Source organism: Pseudophryne corroboree, chromosome 7, assembly GCF_028390025.1.
Source record: "Pseudophryne corroboree isolate aPseCor3 chromosome 7, aPseCor3.hap2, whole genome shotgun sequence".
Lineage (NCBI taxonomy): Eukaryota > Metazoa > Chordata > Amphibia > Anura > Myobatrachidae > Pseudophryne > Pseudophryne corroboree.
The window spans coordinates 280,869,222-280,890,662 of NC_086450.1; the positions used below are offsets into that span (position 1 = coordinate 280,869,222).

At 46.5% G+C, this 21,441-nt stretch overlaps 1 long non-coding RNA gene across 2 annotated transcripts in view; it reads left to right on the forward strand.

The window, feature by feature from the left end:
• Nucleotides 1-21,441, forward strand: part of LOC134945098 (uncharacterized) — a 224,914-nt gene that overhangs the window by 56,414 nt on the left and 147,059 nt on the right. The window contains exon 1 of one of the 2 annotated variants that reach the window (XR_010182043.1): nt 17,814-17,908. The exons of the other annotated variant lie outside the window; for it this stretch is intronic. This is a non-coding gene — a long non-coding RNA (uncharacterized LOC134945098). Of the gene's footprint in view, nt 1-17,813; nt 17,909-21,441 lie in introns of those variants that run through there. 2 annotated transcript variants of the gene reach the window in all.

A 21,441-nucleotide genomic window follows, 5' to 3' on the forward strand; every position in this document is an offset into this window, starting at 1 on the left:
CCCGTAACCAAATGCCAATGTGAGCCAACTGGGCCGCATAGTAGTATAGTTGGAAGTGAGGCAAGGCCAAACCCCCGTCTACTTTTTGTCTAGTAAGGGTATTTAACTTTATTCTAGGCCTTTTATTGGCCCATATCAGAGATGTTAATATACTGTTTAATTTCTTAAAAAAGGCCGGAAAAATGTACACAGGGGATTGCGAAAAAACATACAGTAGCTTGGGCAAAACTACCATTTTAATAAGGCTAACCCTACCCGTCATTGTCAGCGGGAGTTTACACCAAGCCCTTGACTTGTGTACAATCATGTGTACGAGAGGGTCAAAGTTCAAGGGCATAAAGTCCGAAGGGTCATTAGTAACCTGGATTCCCAGGTATTTAAACTGGCCTGTCCAGCATAGCGGCAGGGAAATCTTTGGGACCCGGGGAGGAGAGCCCATGATGGGCATTATAAATGATTTGGACCAGTTTATGCGGAGACCAGAGAAGCTGCCAAAGGTCTCTATGACCTGCAGCACTACAGGCATATCCACGGCATAGTCATGTAAGAATAGTAACAGGTAATCCGCAGAAAGGGCTATTTTGTCAGTGTAGGGGCCCGTAACAACTCCCCCAATGTCCGGGTGCGATCTAACCAAGCAAGCCAAGGGCTCAATGGCTATGGCAAACAAGGCAGGGGAAAGGGGGCATCCCTGTCTGGTGCCCCGAGTCAAAGTAAAGGAGGAGTATATATAGCCGTTGACCAAGATCCTGGCGCGTGGACTTTGATAGAACAATTTGATCCATCGTATGAAATTAGGGCCAAAGCCCATACATTTCATGACTCCCCACAGATAGGACCATTCGACGCTGTCGAAAGCCTTAGCCGCATCCAGTGAAACTACAACCGCATATGAGGGGAAGTCGTGTGGAGCCTGCAATATAGTATACAGCCTGCGCAAATTAATGGACGTGGATTTCCCCGGCATGAAGCCAGATTGATCCTGATGTATTATAGTTTGGATAACCAGGTTAAGCCGGACCGCGAGGATTTTCGCCAGGATCTTGGCATCAGTAGCGATAAGGGAGATTGGTCTATAAGACTCCATAAATTTGGGGTTCTTGCCGGGCTTTGGCAGTACTATAATGACGGCCTCGGACATTGAGGGAGGAAGTTAATTAGTGGCAAATATATCCGTATACATCTCAAGCAGTTTTGGGCCAAAGAACTGCACGTACTGTTTGTACAGCTCGGTGGGAATACCATCGCTTCCCGGAGACTTACCACCGGGACACATTCTTATCACCGCAGTCACCTCTTCCAAAGTCAAAGGCGCGTCTAGAGTATCCCTAGCCTCAGGGGGAAGCCTTGAAAGGGGTATAGTTGACAAGTATAGGTCCAAATCCTCCTTGGAGCACGTTAACTGAGAGTCATATACCTCCTTAAAGTATGAAAGGAACATCTGCGCTATGTCAGGGGTATTGCTCACTATGGAGCCGTCAGGGCCAGACACCTGCACTATCGTATTCCCAGGACGGTCATAGTGCACCAAATGAGCTAATAAACTACCTGGTCTGTCTGCCTGCATGTATATATTGGTGGCCCTGAACAAAAGGGAACGTGCATTTTTATCCGAAAGGTGAGCCAGCCAGACCTCCTGAGCTAACAGCCACCGTGCCTTTAGTGCAGAGGTGCACTCCGCCAAATATCTGGTCTCCAGATCCCTATATTCAGACTCAAGCTGTCGCTCCGTCGCTCTGTACTCTATCTTGCGGGCAGCAGTTTTGCCAATCAGCGTACCACGTAAATATGCTTTGAATGTACCCCAGACAACATGTACCGGGGCCGAGCCCACATTATCCTCAAAGAAGCCCTCCCACCTGTAGTTTAAATCTGGTTATTCTCCCAGCTGGATCAGCCAGGATGGATGCAACATCCAGTATGACTGTCCCCTCCGGCACTCCACATCGAGAGAGAGCAACAAGTGCAAGTGGTCAGATACCCCTCGCGCCTCATAGTGAACATTCATTATATTAGGTAGGAGCTTGGGCGAGACCAGGGCCAGGTCGATTCTGGAGAAGGAGCCATGCGTACCGGAGAAACATGAGTACTGCCTAAGTGTAGGGTACTGAGCCCTCCAGACATCCACCCACTGCATGCTACCTATAAAATCCACAAACTTAGAGTGAGAACTAGACGCCCCCCCCCCCCCCCCCCCCGGATCCCGAGAGGACCTCCATCTATTCAGAGAGACATCTAACACATTATTAAAATCCCCCAGACAAATAACAGGAGTATGGGGGGGATGAAGCAATAAACGAGACTGCTTTCTGCAGGACATCATACGATAATGGGGGAGGGATATAGACAGAATGAACAAAGCACGGGAGTTCATCTTACATTCCATAAACACAAACCTGCCATATGGATCTGTATTTACAATGATCAATTCAAACTGTACAGTTCTCTTTATCATGACCGACACCCCTCTGGAAGAGGAGGAGTGAGAGGAATGATACGCCCAGCCCACCCAAGGCCTGCGGAGCGACAACCTATTTCCCACTAGATGAGTTTCGCTCAGACAGATAACGTCCGGGCCATATTTCTTAATCATTTTGAATACCAGGGACCGCTTTACTTTATTATTAATGCCCCGGACGTTCCATGCCAAAATCTTTAAGGCAGACATGTCATCCTATGTACACTCTGAGACACAGCACTTTGTGACCGTACAAGGTGAACAAGAAGAATTGGTTGTGTTTTTAATGTATGGCCCTATGGACACATGGAGGCTCTATATAATCATGGTGATTCATGTCTCAAATATCGTTCAGATTTTTTTATTAAGGCCAGTTCATTCATGAGTAAGAGAGACAAAAGCAGACACAAGACAGTCAGGCTATCAGATATGCAGAGCATAATGTAATCACATTCTATGATCTTGCTTACAGAAATTAAGGTTGGATAAGATGATGACATAAGAAACACAATTAGACAGTAATTGGAGTGTGGTGTTTTCCTGCCACTAACAACAGTACAAGTTTGATCTAGTTGTGCTGTGCTTATGTCTACACAGCAAATAGAAGCACGTTGGCTGTAGCCGAGATAACAACTTACAGGATCCATCTCAATTGTACCCAGTGTAAAATGAACTAGTGTATATAAATGCAGTTGTTATATATGAACACTTTTGGAGCTGTAAAACTTTATCAGTTTGTGTGTAACAGATAGACAATTGGTATACAGTCAACTAGATGCCTTTAAAAAAAATGCGTGTTTAATAATTTGTTGATTAACTAGGAACAGTTGTTTAATTACACAGCCGACCTATGGTGAGGGGAATGTCCATTACAAGTAGGCCGTTGGAGCCTTTACAGCTGTGTGCAATGATGTAGATGCTGGCTGAGACACGCCTCACAAAAAGGCTACGACACAAGGTGTTTTATTTGCAATCCCCCCCACCCCCCCCGCCCCGTTTCCTCCCACAAATGCTCTCTGATTGTCAATCAGTCTGCGTACAAGTTCACGTTGTACCCTCTTTCACAAGACCAGGACGCATGAGCAGTGAGGGTCAGGCACATGCACAGTAGTACAACAATCGCTCAACTATGCAAACATCAGCAATGCAAATACTTTGCGTCCACCTCTACCTCTTAATCAGGCCCCATTTTTTAAAATAAGCCTCTTGTTTTCTCTTACGTCCTAGAGGATGCTGGAGTCCAATTTAGTGCCATGGGTACAGACGGGTCCACTAGGAGCCACTGGCATTTTAAGAGTTTAATAGTGTGGGCTGGCCCCTCCCTCTATGTCCCTATTACCAGACTTAGTTTAGAAAATGTGCCCGGAGGAGCTGGTCACATCTAGGGGAGCTCCTAGAAGTTTTCTGAGTTTATTTTTTTTATTAAAGTTTAGAGTTTGATGTTTTACAGGAAGACTGATTTTCACCAAACTGAATTCGTTTCGCTGGTGCCAACAACCCAGCTTCCTCTAGTGGAGTGTGGCTGTCACATTATATACCCTGCCAAATTGGTAAGATCCCAAACACCTGTGCACTATAAAAATTCAATAAACCTAACTGTGCGTAGAAACAATATAAAACCATAATCATAATAAAGCTAATGGTATAAAACTTCACAGGTCAGGCCCTGTTTGGGGAAGCGCTGGATGCGTGGATCTCCACAGCAACTGCGGGCGGGTAAGTCAACTTTTCTTCCCTCCGCAGCTGCACTGGCTCGGAAATCTTATCCTATGCCTCCACTGCAGTCCTTTCAGACTGTAAAATTTAAAAAATCCAAAGGCCCCCACACTTTCTTCAGAGGTGGTCAGGGAAAATCCAGAAAACCTGCACCAGCAGGTTCCCAGGAACAGAAACCAGGTTCTGCTACCTCAAAATATTCGGCATGACGGTGGACCTCCCAGCCTGAAGTTAGGGCAGGTGGGAGCGAGAATAAAAGATTTCAGTCACGTCTGGGTGTCATCGTGCCTAGACCCCTGGGTAAAAGATATTGTTGCCCAGGGGTACAGACTGGAGTTTCAGGAACTCCCACCTCACAGATTCTTCAAATCAGGCTTACCAGCTTTGTTGACAGAAAGTACTATCCTACAGGATGCCATTCAAAAGTTGGTACGAACAAATGTCATTGTTCCAGTTCCACCTCACCTACAACACAAGGGTTATTACTCCACCCTGTTTGTGGTTCCAAAACCGGACTGTTCGGTAAGACCAATATTGAACCTAAAGTTAAGTTAAAGCTATTCAAATTCAAGATGGAATTGCTGAGAGCAGTGATCTCAGGTCTGGAGGAGGGGGAATTCCTGGTATCCCTGGATATCAAGGATGCGTACCTTCACATTCCGATCTGGCCGCCTCATCAGGCTTACTTACGGTTTGCACTACAGGACTGTCACTATCAGTACCAGACATTGCCATTTGGCCTCTACACTGCACCAAGGTCATGGCGAAGATGATGTTCCTCCTCCGCAAGCAGGGAGTGAACATAATTCCATATCTGGACGATTTACTGATAAAGGCATCTTCCAGGGAGAGACTGTTGCAGAGTATTGCTCTTTCAACTCAACTACTTCAGGATCACGGGTGGATCCTGACCATCCAAAGTCACATTTGGAGCCGAGAAGGAGACTGCCCTTCCTGGGGATGATTCTAGACACGGAAGTGCAGAGGGTGTTTCTACAGGTGGAGAAAGCGTTGGTGAACCAATCAGTGGTCCGGGATGTCCTGAGGCCAACCCAGGTATCGGTTCATCAGTGCATTCGCCTTCTGGGAAAGATGGTAGCCTCCTACAAGGCTCTACAGTACGGAAGATTCCATGCATGGTTCGTCCAGCTGGATCTCCTGGACAAGTGGTCGGGATTGCATCTCAACATGCACCAGTGGATACGCCTGTCACCAAAAGCCAGAATTTCACTCCTCTGGTGGCTCCAAACTTCTCACCTACTCGAGGGACGCAGGTTCGGGATTCAGAATTGGATTCTTCTAACCACGGATGCAAGTCTCAGAGGTTGGGGAGCAGTCACCAGGGGGGAATACTTCTAAGAAAGGTGGTCAAGTCAGGAGATTCTCCTTCCAATAATCATTCTGGAACTGAGGGCCATATACAACGGCCTTCTACAAGCGGCACATCTTCTGAAAGATCAAGCCATTCAAGTTCAGTCGGACAACGTCACAGCGGTGTCCTAAATAAACAGGCAGGGTGGAACAAAGAGCAGAGCTGCAATGTCAGAGGTAACAAGAATCCTCCTCAGGGCAGAAAGACACGCAGTGGCGGTGTCAGCGATCTTCATTCCGGGAGTGGACAACTGGGAAGCGGACTTCCTCAGCAGACATGATCTCCATCCAGGAGAATGGGGCCTCCACCCGGAGGTATTCGCAGAGGTAACAAGCCGATGGGGTGTACCTCAGATAGACATGATGGCCTCTCGCCTTAACAAGAAGCTTCGGAGGTACTGTTCCAGTTCATGGGACCCGCAAGCAGTGGCGGTGGACACCCTGGTAACTCTGTGGGTGTGTTCCCTCCTCTTCCACTCATCCCAAGGATTCTAAAACTAATAAAAAGAACGTGAGTTAAGATGATCCTCATTGCTCCAGACTGGTCAAGACGGGCTTGGTACGCGTATTTTCTGGAATTACTGATGGAGGATCCGAGGCCTCTTCCTCTTTGCGAGGACCTTTACTACAGGGGCCGTTCACCTATCAAGACTTACCGCGGCTACGTTTGACGGCATGGATGTTGAACGCCAGATCATAGCTCGGAAGGGCATTCCAAACAAGGTCATTCCTACTCTGATCCAGGCTAGGAAGGGAGTAACATGTAAGCATTACCATCAGATTTGGAAGAAGTATGTGTCGTGGTGTGAATCCAAGAAGTTTCCAACGGTGGAGGTTCAATTGGGACGTTTTCTCCTCTGTCTGCAAGCGGGTGTGGATGTGGGCGTACGCTTGGGCTTCACAAAGGTCCATTTTCTTCCAGAAACAATTGGCTGCTCTCCCTGAGGTTCAGACATTCTTGAAAGGCGTTCTGCCCATCCAGCCCCCCTTTGTGCCTCCTACGGCACCTTGGGATCTTAATGTGGTGCTGCAGTTCCTGCAATCGGATTGGTTCGAACCTTTACAGGAGGTAGACGTAAAGTTTCTTAATTGGAAGGCGGTCACACTGTTGGCATTGGCATCTGCAAGATGTGTGTCGAAATTGGGGGCATTGTCGCACAGGAGCCCCTACTTGATTTTCCATGAGGATGGAAAATTTCTTCCAAAGGTTGTATTGGCTTTCCATATCAACCAACCTATTGTGGTGCCAATGGCTACTGACACCTGTATTACCTCAAAGTCCTTGGATGTTGTGCGGGCTTTGAAGATATATGTGAATAGAACGGCTCGTCACAGGAAATTAGACGCACTATTTGTCCTTTATGATCCCAACAAGATTGGGTGTCCTGCTTCTAAGCAGACAATTTCTCACTGGATCAGGTTTACTATCCAGCATGCTTATTCTACGACTGGATTGCAGATTCCAAAATCGGTTAAGGCCCACTCTACCCGTAAAGTGGGTTCTTCCTGGGCGGCTGCCCGGGGTGTCTTGGCTCTTCAGTTTTGCCGAGCAGCTACTTGGTCAGGGTCGAACACGTTTGCTAAGTTCTACAAGTTCAATACTTTTGCCTCTGAGGACCTAAAGTTTAGTCAATCTGTTCTGCAGGAACCTCAGCAATCTCCCTCCCATACTGGGAGCTTTAGTACATCCCCACAGTGGCAAACGCAGGATTTGCATGGGGGGGTTTCCAGAACTGGGCGGAGCCAATCACGGGGGTGGGGACTGAGGTGACCCAGTATATGCTGGGTCCGTAAAACTAGTGTGTCTGTGTGTGTGTGTGTGTGTGTGTGTGTATATATATATATATCTACACATATATATATATATATATATCTACACACACATATATATATATATATATATACATACACCCACACATACATATACACGGGTGGTCTTCAGTATGCCGGCGGTCGGGCTCCCGGCGACCAGCATACCGGCGCCGGGAGCCTGACCGCCGGCATACCGACACTTATTCTCCCTCGTGGGGGTCCACGACCCCCCTGGAGGGAGAATAGAATAGTGTGGCGCGCGTAGCGTGGCGAGCGCAGCGAGCCCGCAAGGGGCTCATTTGCGCTCGCCACACTGTTGGTAAGCCAGCGGCCGGCCTCCCGGCGCCGGTATGCTGGTCGCCGGGAGATGAACCCATATACACATATACATAGCATATTAAACATGCATACATATATATATATATATATATATATATACACACACACATACAGTACACATATATATACACATGTATATATATATATATATCATATGTGTGTGTGTGTGTGTGTGTGTGTGTGTGTTTATATGTATGTATGTATGTATATACATGTGTATATATGTAGGCACATGGATATATATGTACTATAATTAAAATAAAGTAAACTTTTATTGCACTTGCAAGTGCCACCAGGAAGACAGCAGGCTGCAGAGGACGCTAGACAGTCATTAATAATACTCATACTTTTTTTTTTAGTGGAGGGGGGTTTCTGGGTACTCGGAAACCCCCCCCTGGGTGCGCCACTGCCCCATGGAACTAAATTGAACCCCAGCATTCTCTAGGACATAAGACAAAATAGGATTTTATATACCTACCGGTAAATCCTTTTCTCGTAGTCCATAGAGGATGCTGGGCGCCCGCCCATTACTTCGTATTCCTGCATTGTTACTTGGTTAAGTATTGTTGGTTCAGCCATTGCTGAGTCGTTTCTTGTTGGTTAGCTTGGCTTTCCTTTTGTTATATGTGAGCTGGTGTGAATCTCACCACTATCTGTTTATTTCCTTCTCTCGAAGTATGTCCGTCTCCTCGGGCACAGTTTCTAGACTGAGTCTTTTAGGAGGGGCATAGAGGGAGGGGCCAGCCCACACTATTAAACTCTTAAAGAGTCTGTGGCTCCTAGTGGACCCGTTTATAACACCATGGTACTAAATTGGACCCCAGCATTCTCTACGGACTACGAGAAAATTATTTACCGGTAGGTATATAAAATCCTATTTTTACACCTAAAACATTTATCTCACATAACTTATTTCCCATTATTTACACTCCACATAAACCTAATGGAAGAACAAGTATACATTGTGTTCAGTAACTCTTATACTTTATTTGGGAATTTAAAAAAAATATCAAGGTTGATTTTCTTGCATGACAAAATTGCAGGTTCGTGGATGTCTTCGTTTTTATGTTAAAATTATTGGAGCCATAGCTTTACACAGAGCTACTCTTCTTTATATACTCTAGTTTTGTTTGGTATTTGTTTGGTAATTCCTTACAGGGAGCATCTCTCAAGTAATTGGTGAGGGAGCCCACTCACAAAGACTCAATATTAGATTTAATTCTTACAAATGGTGACAGGATATCAGACATATATGTGGGTAAGCACCTGGGATCCAGTGATCATCAAGCAGTATAGTTTAGTATAAAGACAGGATCCAACTCCTGTCACAGAAAAACAAAGGTGTTTAGAAATGCTGACTTTGCAAAAATTGGGAAATGTTTAAGTGATTCATTGGTGGACTGGTGGAACTTGGAAGGGGTGCAGGAGAGTTGGTAGAAACTAAAAAGTGCAATACAAAGTGCAACAGGCCTTTGTATCAAAAGGGTTAGTAAAAACACCAGGAAAAGGAAGCCAGTGTGGTTCACAAAATAAGTATCAACTAGTGTGAAAGCAAAAAAGATGGCTTTTAGAAAATACAAACAGACTCAAAATAATGACAAAGAGGTGTATCTTGACAGACAGAAGGATGCTAAGAAAGAGATCAGATGTGCAAAGACAGAAGATGAGGAGGTAAATTGTCCAGTCAGTAGATAAAGGGGGCAAAACTTTTTTTAAGTATATAAATGAAAGGAGAAAATCAAATGGAGGAATAATAAGACTTAAGACAGAGAGTGAGAATTTGGTGGAGGGAGACAAGGCAATAGCAGATTACCTAAATAATTATTTTTGCTCAGTATTTACTACAGAAGGAGAAGGGAAGGGGCCACAGTCAAGTTGCAAGGATATTCATAAGAATAAGTTAGAAAGTACATTTACAGAGGAGAAGGTCCTAACAGAACTTTCAAAACTAAAAGTGGATAAATCAATGGGGCCAGATGGGATACACCCAAGGATACTAAAAGAGCTAAGAGATGTGCTGGTGGCACCATTAACAGAATTATTTAACCAGTCACTAAATACAGGTGCCATTCCAGAGGACTTAAAAGAGCAAATGTAGTTTCACTGTACAAAAGTGGAAGCAAGGAAGAAGCAAGTAACTACAGACCAGTAAGCCTTACATCAGTAGTAGGGAAAGGAATGGAAAAACTATTAAAAGTAAAGAGTTGTGGAATATCTTAAATCAAACAACTTACAGGATCCAAAACAGCATGGATTTATTGGTGGGAGATCATGCCAAACAAATCTTATTGACTTTTTTGACTCTGTGATGAAAATAATAGATGAAGGGGGAACTGTAGATGTAGCATATCTTGACTTTAGTAAGACATTTGACAGTGTCCCTCATCACAGACTGCTAAATAAACTTGAAAGCATGGGGGTGGATTATAAAACAGTTAAATGGATAAGAACCTGGTTGCAGGATAGGAAACAGACAGTTGTAGTAAATGGAGTTCAATCTATGGCGGGAAATGTTACCAGTGAAGTACCCCAAGGATCCGTACTTGGACCAGTTCTCTTTAATATCTTTGTTGGTGACATTGCAAATGGTATTGAAGGGAAAGTATGCCTTTTTGCAGATGATAGAAAGGGTAGTGGATAAGTGGAATAGCCTCCCATCAGAGGTGGTAGATTCTAAGACTGTAGAGCAATTTAAACATGCTTGGGATAGGCATATAAATATTCTTACAAAGAATTAAGGTTCAAAAAGGTTTGAGATTACCTAAAGGATAAAAAAAAGGGGCAGCTAGATGAGCCAAGTGGTTCTTATCTGCTGTCAAATTCTATGTTTAACAAAGACCTGAAAAGAGACATTCAAAACAGAACAAATCAAAAAAATAACAATCTCATCTATCACATAATTATAGCTCAATAATACATGTTGTCAAATCCTAGAAGCATTCGGCATTGCTGTTATGGCAACCATAGCATGCATTGAACAATATGCCTGGAATCACCAGAGAGGAAGTTAGAGGTGTGCGACTACTGTAATCTCCCTGAAAACACTTTCAGAAATACAGTATATGATTTATATATATATATATATATATATATATATATATATATACACTATACACACACACATATATATATATATACAAAAACAGAAGGACGTGGCACTTACAGCATAATAATGCTACATCACTCAATCAATGCAGTATAGCAATGTTTCAGTGGTCTGCGCCACTGTCGTCATGCTTTTAACAAAGGCTGTCGACAGCGGCGGACCACTGGAACGTTGCTATACTGTATTGATTGAGTGATGTAGCATTATTATGCCGTGAGTGCCATGTCCTTCTCCATTATACTTGTTCTTATATGGGGGCACCGCCCTGTGAGAATTTGGATTTATGGAGTGCCTTACCTACTGTCGTTTATATATATATATATATAGATATAAAAGGCGGCACTCAGAGACTTGACTTGTGCAAGACAAACTTTTAGTGCAAAAACTGCAGGTTATAGCATCAACGTTTCGGGGCGCGTAGCCCCTTCATCAGGATAACCCCAAAGTGAACAGTTACCAACATATATAGGTGCACTCACCCCTGTAGTCTCCCCCATGCTGGTCACCGCTGCTCACATGTCCCGGGCTCGGCTCCGTCCCCCTGGGCTGTCTACTTCCCCCGGAAGTCCCGGCTGTGTTGCCATGGTAACCCTGTGCAACAGACAAAACCTGTCATGGAGCTGGACTGCCTGGTATCACATCAGTGTGCTTGAATGAGAGCCAATAAAGTTTTACTCATTTCAATATTCTGATTACTCAAAAAAGTGCCTAGTACATATTTACACATTACTCAGTGGATAAATAAAATAAAATATAAATTAGTGATGAGCGGGTTCGGTTTCTCGGAAACCGAACCCCCCCGAACTTCAGCCTTTTTACACGGGTCCGAGGCAGACTCGGATCTTCCTGCCTTGCTCGGAACATCCTCCCTTATACGTCACCTGCAGCGCATTCATCATAAGTCAGTGACAAGTTCAAAAACTTTGGGCGACAGCGGAAGCAGTCCACTGACCAGTAAATCCCTTCCTCTTGTAACCAAGCTCACGCAAACCACCCCACCAACTCCCTCAGTGTCAATTTCCTCCTTCCCCAGGAATGCCAATAGTCCTGCAGGCCATGTCACTGGCAATTCTGACGAGTCCTCTCCTGCCTGGGATTCCTCCGATGCATCCTTGCGTGTAACGCCTACTGCTGCTGGCGCTGCTGTTGTTGCTGCTGGGAGTCGATGGTCATCCCAGAGGGGAAGTCGTAAGACCACTTTTACTACTTCCACCAAGCAATTGACTGTCCAACAGTCCTTTGCGAGGAAGATGAAATATCACAGCAGTCATCCTGCTGCAAAGCGGATAACTGAGGCCTTGGCATCCTGGGTGGTGAGAAACGTGGTTCCGGTATCCATCATTACTGCAGAGCCAACTATAGACTTGTTGGAGGTACTGTGTCCCCGGTACCAAATACCATCTAGGTTCCATTTCTCTAGGCAGGCGATACCGAAAATGTACACAGACCTCAGAAAAAGACTCACCAGTGTCCTAAAAAATGCAGTTGTACCCAATGTCCACTTAACCACGGACATGTGGACAAGTGGAGCGGGCAGACTCAGGACTATATGACTGTGACAGCCCACTGGGTAGATGTATGGACTCCCGCCGCAAGAACAGCAGCGGCGGCACCAGTAGCAGCATCTCGCAAACGCCAACTCTTTCCTAGGCAGGCTACGCTTTGTATCACCGCTTTCCAGAATACGCACACAGCTGAAAACCTCTTACGGCAACTGAGGAAGATCATCGCGGAATGGCTTACCCCAATTGGACTCTCCTGTGGATTTGTGGCATCGGACAACGCCAGCAATATTGTGTGTGCATTAAATCTGGGCAAATTCCAGCACGTCCCATGTTTTGCACATACCTTGAATTTGGTGGTGCAGAATTATTTAAAAAACGACAGGGGCGTGCAAGAGATGCTGTCGGTGGCCAGAAGAATTGCGGCACACTTTCGGCGTACAGGCACCACGTACAGAAGACTGGAGCACCACCAAAAACGCCTGAACCTGCCCTGCCATCATCTGAAGCAAGAAGTGGTAACGAGGTGGAATTCAACCCTCTATATGCTTCAGAGGTTGGAGGAGCAGCAAAAGGCCATTCAAGCCTATACAACTGAGCACGATATAGGAGGTGGAATGCACCTGTCTCAAGCGCAGTGGAGAATGATTTCAACGTTGTGCAAGGTTCTGCAACCTTTTGAACTTGCCACACGTGAAGTCAGTTCAGACACTGCCAGCCTGAGTCAGGTCATTCCCCTCATCAGGCTTTTGCAGAAGAAGCTGGAGACATTGAAGGAGGAGCTAACACAGAGCGATTCCGCTAGGCATGTGGGACTTGTGGATGGAGCCCTTAATTCGCTTAACAAGGATTCACGGGTGGTCAATCTGTTGAAATCAGAGCACTAAATTTTGGCCACCGTGCTCGATCCTAGATTTAAAACCTACCTTGGATCTCTCTTTCCGGCAGACACAAGTCTGCAGGGGTTCAAAGAACTGCTGGTGAGAAAATTGTCAAGTCAAGCGGAACGCGACCTGTCAACATCTCCTCCTTCACATTCTCCCGCAACTGGGGGTGCGAGGAAAAGGCTCAGAATTCCGAGCCCACCCGCTGGCGGTGATGCAGGGCAGTCTGGAGCGACTGCTGATGCTGACATCTGGTCCGGACTGAAGGACCTGACAACGATTACGGACATGTCGTCTACTGTCACTGCATATGATTCTCTCCCCATTGAAAGAATGGTGGAGGATTATATGAGTGACCGCATCCAAGTAGGCACGTCAGACAGTCCGTACTTATACTGGCAGGAAAAAGAGGCAATTTGGAGGCCCTTGCACAAACTGGCTTTATTCTACCTAAGTTGCCCTCCCACAAGTGTGTACTCCGAAAGAGTGTTTAGTGCCGTCGCTCACCTTGTCAGCAATCGGCGTACGAGGTTACATCCAGAAAATGTGGAGAAGATGATGTTCATAAAAATGAATTATAATCAATTCCTCCATGGAGACATTCACCAGCAGCAATTGCCTCCAGAAAGTACACAGGGAGCTGAGATGGTGGATTCCAGTGGGGACGAATTGATAATCTGTGAGGAGGGGGATGTACACGGTGATATATCGGAGGATGATGATGAGGTGGACATCTTGCCTCTGTAGAGCCAGTTTGTGCAAGGAGAGATTAATTGCTTCTTTTTTGGTGGGGGTCCAAACCAACCCGTCATTTCAGTCACAGTCGTGTGGCAGACCCTGTCATTGAAATGATGGGTTGGTTAAAGTGTGCATGTCCTGTTTATAAAACATAAGGGTGGGTGGGAGGGCCCAAGGACAATTCCATCTTGCACCTCTTTTTTCTTTCATTTTTCTTTGCGTCATGTGCTGTTTGGGGAGTAGTTTTTTGAAGGGCCAGCCTGCGTGACACTGCAGTGCCACTCCTAGATGGGCCAGGTGTTTGTGTCGGCCACTATGGTCGCTTAGCTTACTCACACAGCTACCTCATTGCGCCTCTTTTTTTTCTTCTTTGCGTCATGTGCTGTTTGGGGAGTAGTTTTTTGAAGGGCCAGCCTGCGTGACACTGCAGTGCCACTCCTAGATGGGCCAGGTGTTTGTGTCGGCCACTAGGGTCGCTTAGCTTACTCACACAGCTACCTCATTGCGCCTCTTTTTTTTCTTCTTTGCGTCATGTGCTGTTTGGGGAGTAGTTTTTGGAAGGGCCAGCCTGCGTGACACTGCAGTGACACTCCTAGATGGGCCAGGTGTTTGTGTCGGCCACTAGGGTCGCTTAGCTTACTAACACAGCTACCTCATTGCGCCTCTTTTTTTTCTTCTTTGCGTCATGTGCTGTTTGGGGAGTGTTTTTTGGAAGGGCCATCCTGCGTGACACTGCAGTGCCACTCCTAGATGGGCCAGGTGTTTGTGTCTGCCACTTGGGTCGCTTATCTTAGTCACACAGCTACCTCATTGCGCCTCTTTTTTTCTTTGCATCATGTGCTGTTTGGGGGGTGTTTTTTGGAAGGGCCATCCTGCGTGACACTGCAGTGCCACTCCTAGATGGGCCAGGTGTTTGTGTCGGCCACTTGGGTCGCTTATCTTCGTCACACAGCTACCTCATTGCGCCTCTTTTTTTCTTTGCGTCATGTGCTGTTTGGGGGGTGTTTTTTGGAAGGGCCATCCTGCGTGACACTGCAGTGCCACTCCTAGATGGGCCAGGTGTTTGTGTCGGCCACTTGGGTCGCTGAGCTTAGTCATCCAGCGACCTCGGTGCAAATTTTAGGACTAAAAATAATATTGTGAGGTGTGAGGTGTTCAGAATAGACTGAAAATGAGTGGAAATTATGGTTATTGAGGTTAATAATACTTTGGGATCAAAATGACCCCCAAATTCTATGATTTAAGCTGTTTTTTAGGGTTTTTTTTAAAAAACACCCGAATCCGACAAAAAAAATTCGGTGAGGTTTTGCCAAAACGCGTTCGAACCCAAAACCAAAACACAAAACCCGAAAAATTTCCGGTGCTCATCACTAGTATAAATGTGCTTATATCTCTCCACACCACAGTGTTGTTATAAAACAGTCAATTAAAATATAAAAAAATCTCAAAATGCTACGTTGCTGTAAAAATTGTCTGTGACCCTAAAAACACTGCATACATAAAAAATATATGTTAAAAAATACACCACACCTCGTGTATTAATACTAAACACAACTGTAAAACTAATCTCTACATTCGTGACATTATCCCAACCAATATCTCGTTTATCAATATATAAACAACCACCTCCATAGTGTTATTACTACTATAAGTGTTCATCTCCAAAAGCTAGACCTGTTGTCCCTGTTGCAACCAGCTCCTAAGCAGGAAAACCTCCCACATATCACATATTGAACATCCCCTGTGCTAACATATAATTTACCCCCTAATCAAAAACAAATAGTTGCAGTATTCAATAACATAAAACAATAACATTTAAAAACAATAATCCATATAGAGCACATCAAAACTCTACACAGATGGAAAAGAGCAAAAATTAAAACAGTAAAAGATTCAAAATTACATCAGTAAAAGATTCTAAATTAAACCGGCTAGATGTACAAGGTCCCTGTTATTCACTCTTTTTAACTGTGCATATAAATCACTAGGCTTTGGGGACCCACATCTTATCCACAGGGATCTTTGGACCACATGTTTCCCTCCACTGTATTATAAGAAATTGCTTAAACCCAATGTCTCATTGAGACCTCTGGGTCGAATGGTATTTAATCTGAAGATCCATCGGGTCTCCAATTGGAGCAACTTCTGTGCCCTATTGCCCCCCCTGATGGACTCAGGCATGTGGTCAATAATGCGGTATTTCAGTGTAGCCATTCCATGTTTGAGCTGCGCAAAATGTCATGCCACAGGCTGATCACTAGTGCCACCAGATGACAGTGCAGTTCTAATCGCTTGTCTGTGCTGTGCCATCCTAACTTTAAAAGGACATTCTGTTTTGCCCACATAGTATAGGCCGCATGGGCACATAATCACGTATATAACAAATTTGGAGTGGCACGACAGTGGCCAGTTGATGGTATATTTTTATGCAGAATGTGGGTGTGTAATGCTTCCTCCGGGTGACATATAGCTGCACGTTGTGCACCCGATGCACCTGTAGCATCCATTAGGCCTGCTCAGGAAATGTTGTGGAACGGCCTTCTTGAATTTGCTTAAATTGGTTTTAACCACAAGGTCCTTAATATTTTTACCCCTCCTGTAACTCGGCATAATTTGTGTATTTTTCAATGCCTTAAGGTCTGGGTCTGTGGTAATAATTGGCCAAAGTGCTTTGGCTTTTACACTGGTATGACGGCTATTGGTGTCATATGTGTTTACCCAAGGTAATTTATTTTGTTTCTTTTTGATCCTAGTTTTGGACAGTAGGTCTGATCTATTTTGGGCACACGCTTTACTTCTAGCACACTTCAGTAAAAATTTGGGGTATCCCCTTTCACGAAACTTCTTTTCCATAATATCAAGTTGTGCTTCTAGGTCTGTAGCCGTATTCGTGATTTTACAGACCCGAAGAACTGGGAATACGGTAGGCCTTGTATAGTTGGAGTGGGATGGAAACTGCTATAGCTTAGCAGCATGTTCCTATCCGTAGGCTTAGAGAATAAGTTAGTAATGATCTTATCTTCATTGATTCTGATGGTAATATCCAGAAAATCAATGTGGCTATGACTGCATTTCATCGTGAGCTTAATGGTGCTTTCGGAATCATTATGTTTTGTAATGATGTCAAGTAGAGCCTGCTCACTCCCTGTCCAGAAGATGAGCAGGTCATCTATGTACCGGTAGTATAAAAAAAATATGCTTAGAAATGCTGGGATTCTCAAAAAACAGTCCCTTCTCAATTTCCCACATAAAAGTGTTAGCGAAGGCCGGAGCCACTACTGACCCCATCGCACAACGTTACCTGCCTGAAGAACTTGTCCTCAAACAGGAAGTAGCTGTGCGTGAGGGTAAATTCCAATAATTCAGTGAATAATTCAATATCAGGGCCCACGTATGCCGTATTACCAGTAATGAGCCTTCTCACTGCCTGTACACCCTCCCCATGGGGAATGCATGTGTACAGGCTGGTTACATCTATGGTGGCCATAAGTAGCCCAGCGGGTACTTGATCCAGATGTAAAAACTTTACATTAGAGTCCTTCAAATGTGTGAAGGTTTGCTGAATGCAAGGCTGCAGATATGCATCCAGGTAAATTGCTAAAGGTTCGCACAGCGACCCCCGGGCAGATATAATCGGTCTCCCCGGTGGCCGCTGTGCGTCCTTGTGTATCTTGGGTAATGTGTGAAACACATTTAACCACATTTATTTATCCACCGAGTAATGTGTAAATATGTACTAGGCACTTTTGTGAGTAATCAGAATATTGAAATGAGTAAAACTTTATTGGCTCTCATTCAAGCACACTGATGTGATACCAGGCAGTCCAGCTCCATGACAGGTTTTGTCTGTTGCACAGGGTTACCGTGGCAATACAGCCGGGACCCGTGACGTCACTTCCGGGGTAAGTAGACAGCCCAGGGGGACGGAGCCGGGCCCGGGACATGTGAGCAGCGGTGACCAGCATGGGGGAAGACTACAGGGGTGAGTGCACCTATATATGTTGGTAACTGTTCACTTTGGGGGTTATCCTGATGAAGGGGCTACGCGTCCTGAAATGATGCTGTAACCTGCAGTTTTTGCACTAAAAGTTTGTTTTGCACAAGTCTAGTCTCTGAGTGCCGCCTTTTATATCTGCTATATACATGGAGGTGCAAACCTCATTGGAGGGCACCAGAGCCAGTTAACCCTTGGAGGTTTTTCGAGTGCCAGCCACAAAAGGGGATTTATGTACTGCTGAGCCACTATCTGCAATGTCGTGAGCGGGGGCAAGGCACCAAACATTTGATTTAATTGCTACAGTACATTCATCTCAGGAACTTTCTTCTATGTTTTTAAGTGATTAATCATTTTGCACTAGCAGAGCCGACGCTTCCACTAGGCAGCTTTAGGCAGCTGCCTGTGAGCGCAGGGAACTCAGGGGGCGGCACGCTGAGGCTGCCAGGAGCCCTGGTCCCCCTCCCTGTATCCCACATGCAATACAGCAGCAGCAGGACACCCGGCGGAATGGACACACTACTAGTAGCAGCGCTGCGGGGGTAGTCCTGCAACGCTGCTAAACCGAGTGATAGGAAACTGATGCTTTTTGGCCATTCCAGGCCACTGTACCCTACCCAGTGTCTCGGGATCCACCACTGATTTTGTTTAATTCACCACCTCTCTGCAGAAGATATGCAGTGGCAGCAGAGAGGTGGTTTCCCCCTCGGCCGGTCCCGTCACCGTGTCCCTTCTCTGGCGGCCGGAGCCGGCTCCATAGACTGCTGCTTTGTGTGTGTGGTTTTTTTTAAGGGGGCGTGGCCACATGTCCGTGATTAGGCCACGCCCCCCGACTTTGCCAGTTCTCCACGTGGTCTGTCTGTGGCTCTGCCTGGCCTGCCTGCTCTTTGGGAGACTGGCTCCTGTGATCAGAGCTGGAGGTAACTACTGTGGTAGTGGGGGTGTGTGTGTGTGTGTGTGTGTGTGTGTGTGTGTGTGTGTGTGTGTGTGTGTGTGTGTGTGTGTGTGTGTGTGTGTGCCTCTGTCCAGTGGCGTAACTACTGCCCCCGCAGTCCTCGCGGTGGCTTGGGGGCGAGGGGCTGCGGGGGCGCCACTGATTTACAGCAGACTGACATGCGGACGAGCGTCCGCATGTCAGTCTGCAGTCTCCTTCCCTCCACCGCTTTTTGGAGGGACACGGAGGGCACAGCTCGTCTCTCCTGTGTCCCTCCTGCTGCATCATCTCCGGCGGCCGCGGGTCTAATAGGGAGAAGTGCCGTCCGTGAGCTCTAATTGGCTCACGAACCGGCACTTCCCCCTATTAGACCCGCGGCCGCCGGAGATGATGCAGCAGGAGGGACACAGGAGAGACGAGCTGTGCCCTCCGTGTCCCTCCAAAAAGCGACGGCGGGGGGGGGGGGGGTAAATATCTGGCACTGGGGGCATATATGGCACGGGGGGGGGGAGGGAGGAATATCTGGCACTGGGGGCATATCTGGCACTGGGGGGGGGATAACTGGCACTGGGGCATATATGGCACTGGGGGGGAATATCTGGCACTGGGGGCATATATGGCACTGGGGGGGGATAGCTGGCACTGGGGGCATATATGGCACGGGGGGCATATATGGCACTGGGGGGAATATCTGGCACTGGGGGCATATATGGCACTGGGGGGGGATATCTGGCACTGGGGCATATATGGCACTGGGGGGAATATCTGGCACTGGGGGGAATATATGGCACTGGGGGGGGGGTATCTGGCACTGGGGCATATATGGCACTGGGGGGGAATATCTGGCACTGGGGCATATATGGCACTGGGGGGGAATATCTGGCACTGGGGGCATATATGGCACTGGGGGGGAATATCTGGCACTGGGGGCATATATGGCACTGGGGGGGATATCTGGCACTGGGGGGGATATCTGGCACTGGGGGCATATATGGCACGGGGGGAATATCTGGCACTGGGGGGGAATATCTGGCAAGGGGGGCATATATGGCACGGGGGGAATATCTGGCACTGGGGGGGAATATCTGGCACTGGGGGCATATGTGGCACTGGGGGGGTATATGTGTACCTGGCACATGGGGACGACGACTATATTTGGCACTGGGGCATGTAAGTACCTGGCACCGTGGGGGAATATCTGGCACTGGGGACATATGTGGCACTGGGAGCACAGCCCTAGCAACAAGGACTACCTCCTAGCAACGAGCATGACACCCAGTGCATGAAACACCTAGCAACGAGCATGACACCCAGTGCATGAAACCCCTGGCAACGAGCATGACACCCAGTGCATGAAACCCCTGGCAACGAGCATGACACCCTGAGCATGAAAACCCCTGGCACCGTGCATGGAACCAAGAGCATGAAACCCCTGGCAACGAGCATGACACCCAGTGCATGAAACCCCTGACAACGAGCAGGTAATTGAAAAGTAATTAGAAGCCTTACTGTAGGACTTAATGTGTAATGGGCATTACGGTGTGTGGCATAATGTATCACGGACATTGCGGTGTGTGTCATAATGTGTCACAGGCATTACGGTGTATGGTATACTATATCGCGGGCATTGTGATATGTGGTATAATTTCTCAGGGTCATTGCAGTGTGTGGCATAATGTATCACGGACATTGCGGTGTGTGTCATGGCATTACGGTGTGTGGTTTACTATATCACGGCCATTGTGGTATGTGGTATAATGTCTCAGGGTCATTGCAGTGTGGCATAATACATAACGGACATTGCGATGTGTGGCATAGGGTATAACGGGCAGGGCATTGCGGTATGTGTCACAGGCATTACGGTGTATGGTATACTATATCATGGGCATTGTGGTATAATGTCTCAAGGTCATTGCAGTGTGTGGCATAATGTGTCACAGGCATTGTATGTGCTATAATGTATCGGGCATTGCAGTGTGTGGCATAATGTATCACGGACATTGCGGTGTGTGTCATAATGTGTCACAGACATTGTATGTGCTATAATGTATCAGGGGCATTGCAGTGTGTAGCATAATGTATAATGGGCATTGCGATTCCTGTCATAATGTGTCACAGGCATTACGGTGTGTGGCATAATGTGTCACAGACATTACGGTGTGTGGCATAATGTGTTGGGGGCATTACAGTGTGTGCATATTGTGTCGTGCATTATTGTGTGCGGCATAATGTCTAAGGGCCATTGCAGTATGTGGCATAATGTATACTGGGCATTACTATAAGGAGGAAAAATGACAAATAATGTAAGGGGCATGAATCAGAATTATTTTTCTTTCCTGTGGTGGCCAACGTATGGGCGTGCAGGTTGCAAAACTGGGGTATAAGGTAGTCTTTTCCTGCAATGCCACGCCCCTTTATGCGAAACCACGCCCACTCCAACAAAACCACGCCCTTTTTTGGCGCGCGCGCCGAAGGCGCGCGCATATTTATCCCTTTCTTGCTCCCAATTATGGAGCATGAAGGGGGGGGGGGGGGGGGGCACCGAAGAATCTTTTGGCTTGGGGGAGAAAATTTTCTAGTTATGCCA